Here is a 7,227-nt window from a genome sequence, read left to right as displayed (position 1 = left end):
TCTCCTGGCCCTGAGATCATGATGTGAGCTGAAATTAAGAGTCGGATACTTAACTTACTGATCTACCGAGGCATCCCCATGAAACATCATATTTATACTACACTTCACCAGAATAAAGTGTACATGATGGCAAGTGATCAAATTCTGAAGTCTTCATGAGTTTTCTTAAGTATATCATTGCCTTGCCCTAACACCATGAACACTTCAGTTGCTCACTGCCTTTTCCTTGGTGTAACCTCCATCACTGTATGCTCTCAGAAATTGCTGTACTTTAATCCTGTTTATTTCTTGAGCAATAACCATTCTGGCTCAGCTTAAAGAAATTATGTGCTTTATATGAAAAGTGGTGAGAACAAACAGGTTCTTCCTATTTTCATCATGAAGTTGGCATTATTCATTAGTAGTTCTCTGTTCTAGAAAGTAGATGTAATAGACACTTTTTTCCCCCTAAATAGAATCCCTTTTTTCTTTTGTTAAAAGTACCCATCCTGACTCACTCAAGATAGGTACTTTTAACAAAAGTGAAAAGGAATTCTCTTTAGGAAAAAAAAAAAAACAAAAAAAACAAAAAAAAACCCATCCTGTGTATTTCATGGTTCTGGAAGAATTGCAAAAAAGAGAATTCAGCACCATGGTCAGATCTGGACAATCAGATTATCCCATTTTCCAACAAAGAGTGATAAATCCAAGCAGTGTGCACGTGAATTCTTCTCTGGTATTGATATATGGAAACTGAGTGGAAAAATCCAAATTTTCCATCTTTGGTCACAAGAAAGTGTGTGGCCTAAAATATATTCCCTGACACTTAAAGATTTAACCACAATAAGTAAAAACAAAGGCAATATATAAAACTGGCTTTGTGAAAAACAAGCATATGAGAGATGATGCATACTGTATGTATTTCAGTGGCACTGAACTCAGTGTAAGGTCACGGCCCTTGGATCTGTGATCTCCCTACTATCTTTCCCACTTTCAGGAATATCACCCTTTTAAATTTTTCACTAAGTTATTTTGAGTTACTGGTCTATAAAATTGCATATAGAAATTATTAATACAGTAAGTAAGGTGATCCTATTTTAAGATACATAATAACAATTATAATAGCTAATGCATATTCCAAGTTTTTTATATATCTGAGACTTTTCCAAATGTTTTATACATATTGGCAGCTTTAACCCTCTCAACAGCTCCACAAAATATTTAAGACACAGAGAAGTTAAATAAAATTGCCTGAGGCTTTGAGGGCAGAGTCGCCATCTATTTCCTAGAGGTCTGACTCAGAAACTGACTTTAGACATGTTTATATACTGAAAAGGAGAGATGAGATCCATAGCAACTCCAAAGGTATCAGCTTTGGTGTTGTAAGACCTACAAGTTGTTGTGTACTTGGCTTACAAGTCGGGATTTCAGTACTTTACTGGCATTAGCAAAAAATGACAAAAATTTTATATATTTAAGGCATGCAAGTTTCACCATAACCCAGTGGTGTAGAGATGATTAGCAAAATGAGGGAACTAACTCTTGAATATTTTGTAACTTACTCAATTGACAACTAGTGAAAAAAGGGGATGGGATCTAAATAACCACCTGAGGGGCACCTGGGTGCAGTGGGTAAAAGCCTCTGCCTTCCATTCAGGTCATGATCTCAGGGTCCTGGGATGGAGCCCCGCATTGGGCTCTCTGCTCAGCAGGGAGCCTGCTCCCCCCCCCCCCGTCTGCCTCTCTGCCTACTTGCGATCTCTCTCTGTCAAATAAATACATAAAATTTTTAAAATAAGTAAGTAAATAAATAGCCACCTAAATCTGAGAGTTGTGCTCTTTGCTTTGCCTGACTGAACAGAAACATGTAAATGTTAGGACCTGAAACTTACTTTAGGTCAGGGGTCTTTTTCAGTACATAACCCATTTTCGGAGAGAAAAGGAAACTCTTTCTATAGAATGGCACTTATAACCGATCAGATGAAACGCTAAATTCCATTTGATGTTACAAGATAGAAATAAGTGTAAGGTGCTAGGCAAATAAGTAGAGGAAGAAATCTTTGGGACAGTTTATAGAAAAGAGAGGACAATGAATGCAGCTAAAAGAATAAGAAAGCAGATGTTTAAGGCAAATTAGAATCTCTTGAGCAAGGCAGAGCGGAAAAGAGCAAGAAACGAGTTATTCATTGTGGACTGAGGGACTGTGAAGACACTTGAAAACTGGTCTGGGACCAGGCTTTTAGGCGCTGTTGGCTTAGATAAATCAAATGCAGTGGGCAGTGGAGAGTTACCATAGGCTTTTGTAAAAAAAGGAGTGGTGTGATTGGTTCATTTTCCAACTATTTATGGAACATCCAAAATGAACAAAATACTGCGCAAGCACTGTAGGAATCAATGGAATAAAGGTGTATCCCAGTGCTGTCATGCGGGTAGACAATAGTCATGCAAACACACACGACGTGGTGAAATGGGACCTTTACAGATGTATAGGCAAAACTGCAAAGCACTATGCAGAGTGCACTTGATAGCCCCAAATACATCTAGATAGCAATGTAATTGGGCAGGGAGGCCTGAGATGGACTTTAACGAAAGTAAAAAAGTATGAGGGCAGAAATACATTAGATATAATCAGCTGTAAGCTATCTCCTTTTAGCTTTTTTTTTTTTTTTAAACATTGTTTTCTTTCTTTCTTTTTTTTTTTTTTTTAGATTTCATTTATTTATTTGACAGACAGAGATTACAAGTAGGCAGAGAGGCAGGCGGGGTGGAGGGGAAGCAGGCTCCCTGCCTAGCGTAGAACCCAACTAGGGGCTCGATCCCAGGACCTTGGGATCATGACCTGAGCCAAAGGCAGAGGCCTAACCCACTGAGCCACCCAGGCGCCCCTAACATTGTTTTCATGATTAGCTCCACATTTAAGAATATGTCCCATCCAATCATCCCAACAAATTACCTGCTGACAACTATGTGGAGTGCGTAAAGAATAGGTAGAAATTTGGAAGAAGCATGCATATTACTAGTTATCATTCTGAGTTTAAAAAGTGAAATTAAAATAACGTGCATTGGATGTTATTGTCTTGTCCACGTGTCTGCATATTTTACTGTCTAATTTTCATTGGAACCATGTAACAGGCATAATAAGCACATGGTAACTTCTCAAAAAATATCTGTGGCGTGAATGGATTTGGTACATATTTTTTCTCTAAACAACAATGTGCTTGGAATCATTAATGCACATGCCAATGTAAATGTTTACTATATTTAAAACTATTTCCCTTTATCTCATGCCGTACCCAGAGTTGATTGCTTTTCAGCTTATAAGTGAAAGGTCACCATGTATAAGTAGAGGAAAATGAAATTGGTGACTTATAAACACATTTATTTAAATGGAATCAGGGCAGCAAAATCTAATTCCATATATAGTATTGTGAATTATTCATGTTTTTCATAGAAGTGGGCCACAAGCATTTGATGACATTTTGTAAATTCTAACATTTTTATTATGCTGAGTCCTATTGTGCTACAGATTTACAACCTTACAGGTGTCCTAAAAAATATACACTAATGACATTACCCCCTCAGTACACACTGTCTTAATTGCAATTGTATTTACAAATAGCCTAATGAGTTAACACATCTTTGAATTACTCAGAAAACCAAATAGCTGAATTATTTTTGGTTTTTGGCTTAGTAGGAACAAACAGTGATTGTAAAGACTAAAATGCTAAGAGAAAATGGAACAGAGCTGAGTTACAATAGCTGGTTTATATTCGGACTGAGCCAGAACTGTTAGCTTTACTAAAAAAGAGTATCAAGGTTCTATAATACTCAGAGGTTTTTAATCACATAATTGACCTTTTCCCTTAATATACAGAGGTGCTAGTTCCCACATATACCTATTAATTTTAAATGGAAAGCAGAATGTGACCAAAGAAAAACAGAGTCATTGTAACTTAACTATTCAAAAGAAAACCTCTGTTTGCCTTGGTCTAATTTAAAATATTCATCCCTGTGATTCCGGAGCAATACCATTTTCTGGCGACCTTCACCTTCCTTTCTCCATTACTAGTAATACTTGGACAAAGGGAGAGAGAAGAGTAGAGTGAGATGCTCCCTAAAGCTAAAGGAGAAGTATAGGACTTAAAATGTCCTCATGTCAAAATATACATTCAAGAATAATGACCAAAATATCATATATCAATTATGTTAGTTTTAAAACTGGAGCAATTTAATGTTAGCTAAGAAACTTGAAATTGGAGGTTTTCTCATTCAGTAAGGCTTTTTCAGTGTGTATAGGTTGAACTAGTGATCAGTAAGTATATTTTCTGTTTCCTAATGATGATAACTGCACATATTTATTCAATATGTAATCCTTGTTTTGTTCTTTTGTGTATAAAAACAGAGTCATTTTTGTAAGAGTATAGTTTAGAAAAAGAGCATGAAACTGGAGATTTTGATTCAATCAAGTCAGGTTTCTCTATCACAAACCTAACTTCTCTCAACCTCAGATTTTTAATCTGTAAAAAGAGAGCATAATTGCCATACTCACAGGGTGGCTGTGAATTAATAGATGTGAAACCACTTTTAAAAACATTTTTGTAAGATATGCAAATCCAAGGTGTTAAGAGATTGTTGTATAAAAATGAAAGATTGGCCTACAATCCACAGAAATGATAAATTTTAATGTGAGTTTTATGTAAATGATCTTTAGATGCTTAGCAGGCAGAGGTATAATCTTTCTGACCCATAAATGCCTTTCTTCATGCCAGCCTAAAATAAATTTAATAAGGCTTATATAATTAAAAAATGTAACCTTGACCTTGTGTTACCTTTCTTTCTTGAACTTTAAGGTTATCATGCGACATGTCTTTATAGGATAGAGCCAACTGATGTTATTTTGGAATAACCAGAGACACGTTTTCTAAGAAGTGGAAGTACTGGCAGCTCTCATTTCAATAGTTTAATCTACTTGTTAAAGAAGAAAATAGCCTTATGAATCTTGGGCTAATAGGAAAGGAAGCCATCTAAATTCAAGCAGAAAGTCTAGTGAATAAAGCTTTATCTTATTAAAAAAAACAAACAAAAAAAAGAATGAGGATTGACAACAGTCTTTGTTAAGAATTATTTAAAATAATTGTAGCTATAAAAAAAGTAGTATTTTTATGGCATCATAATTTCTTTTTCAGTAAATAGTCAAATACTGGTGAAGTGCTCCAAAAGCAATTGAATATGCTCACAGAATTCAGGTTGCTAATGAGTTTTCTTGCAGCTTTAGTTAATAATCCCAAAATGTCAATATTTACAAAATTTTACAAAAGTGTAAAATATCTTTATGAAGTCCAAATTCTATTGGTGTTTCAAATGGCATTCTAACTAGATGATTTTGTAACAGTTACTTTTATGGCACTAATCTAAAGAACTCTGAACCCTGGGTCAGTTTGCACACTAGTTGTCATTTTATGGACACATCAGCCTGTTCCTTCAACTAAGTGAATCCTTTACTAAGGGTTCCCCCTCAAGGTTTACAGAAAGTGTATGTATTATTATCAGATCACATATATGTTGAAGAGTTGGTAAACGTTTCAGCCCCACCCCACAATAAACACCCACAGGTACATCATTCTGTTTGTCATTTCAGTGATCACAGTCCATAAATCAAGTTTATGGATGCTTTAAAGGTGTGGTGGGCAAATCTTCCTGTAAAAGGCTGGATAATATTCTTGGCTTTGTGGGCCACATGGTATTAGCTGCTCTACTCAACTCCGCTGCTATAGCACAAAGGCAGCCATAGGCAATAAGCAAACACATGAGCGTGACTCTGTTTCAATAAAACTATATTTACAAAGGTAGGCAGTATGCCATTATTTGGCCACAGGTCATAATTTACTAACCCCTGTGTTGAGGAACCACTGGCACTAGGGGAATGAACGACTCTTAGAATATGACAGAGTTGAAACAGTTAGGACTTCAACTATCTGATATTTGGAAGGCAATTCTTCCAGACTTAGTATAGCTCACCTTTCAGCTCCTTACACTATAGGATGTCCCTCAATATTTCATTCTCTATTAAATTATTTTTACCTAGACCTGTGGTCATCCATATCAGGGACAACAATCCTGCCATGACGGAATGTGTCCCGTGAAATTCATGTTGAAGCTCTAACCCCCCAATGTGATGATATTTGGAGATAGGTCCTTTGGAAGGTAACTGGGTTTTGATGAGGTCAGGAGGGTGGGGTCCTTCAAGACAGAATTAAGAGTCTGGGGTCTCAAAAGCTTTTGTTTTTTACCTAGGAATGAGGGAGAAGGACAAGTTGAGCTCTTCTACTACTTGAAGTGCTACTTAAACCACTGCTTTCCTCTGTTTGCTGAGATCATTCCATGTCCCTTCCTGGTACCATGCCTGGCTTGCTAAAGGCAAAAAGCAAGAGCTCTGCTAGAGTCGTTTTAGAGAAAAGATGACTTTCAAGTTGAGATAACTGTTGTCATTTCTCTTGGATCTACTAGTGGCTTAGATGGGCCAGAATGGCACAATTTCATGGAGTCCTTGGTAGCAAAGATTGAAATAAAAACAAAACATAAAATTAAAAAAAAAATAGAAAACCTAGAATTAATGTTATACTATCCAAAAAATTCTCATATCCATTCCTATATGTTAGTAGTTGTCATTAAGTTCCAGTGAAATTAAAGTCCTCTTCCATTTTGGTTATTGTCGGTTGTTAACTGGGCTGTTTTGGGTAAGAAAAATGTCCATGGGTTAAAGTTAAGAATATTTTCATATACCTGCTCTTTTAAAGCCCATCAATCTCTCAATTATTTCTTCTGCTTAAAGATAAAATAAGAGGTGAAATTCCAGTTACAAGAGCACACTCTCAATAACAATGGTGGTGAAATGAGTGGTTTTAAAAATATGGAGCATTTTATCAATTTGCATGTCATCCTTGTGCAGAGGCCATGCTAATCTCTGTATCATTTCAATTTTAGTATATGTGCTTTTGAAGCAAGCATGAAATGGATTTCTTAATCAGCAGCAATAGGAGCAGGGATCCCAAATGCCAAGGATAGTTAGTGAGTAACCCAGCAACTCACACATAAGGGATTCTTCATGACAATACACTACTTGTTTTTAGTCCTACTGAAATATCCAGGAATGGATACAAATTCATAATTTGCATATAAGATAATCTTTCAGAGACTCTTGTTCTTATTTGGCTAGACTACTTGTGTCTTATACATCCCCCATCCTCC

General features: G+C 36.2%; 1 non-coding gene across 1 annotated transcript; it reads right to left on the bottom strand.

The window, feature by feature from the left end:
• Nucleotides 1-6,883: 6,883 nt before the first annotated feature.
• Nucleotides 6,884-6,987, bottom strand: LOC122908036. The gene has a single exon (XR_006384840.1). It is a non-coding gene; the product is annotated as a U6 spliceosomal RNA (small nuclear RNA).
• Nucleotides 6,988-7,227: the final 240 nt, after the last annotated feature.

Source organism: Neovison vison, chromosome 5 (genome assembly GCF_020171115.1).
Source record: "Neovison vison isolate M4711 chromosome 5, ASM_NN_V1, whole genome shotgun sequence".
Classification (NCBI taxonomy): domain Eukaryota; kingdom Metazoa; phylum Chordata; class Mammalia; order Carnivora; family Mustelidae; genus Neogale; species Neogale vison.
The sequence above is the reverse complement of the archived record's forward strand: the minus strand, read 5'-3'. Positions and strand labels throughout refer to the sequence as shown.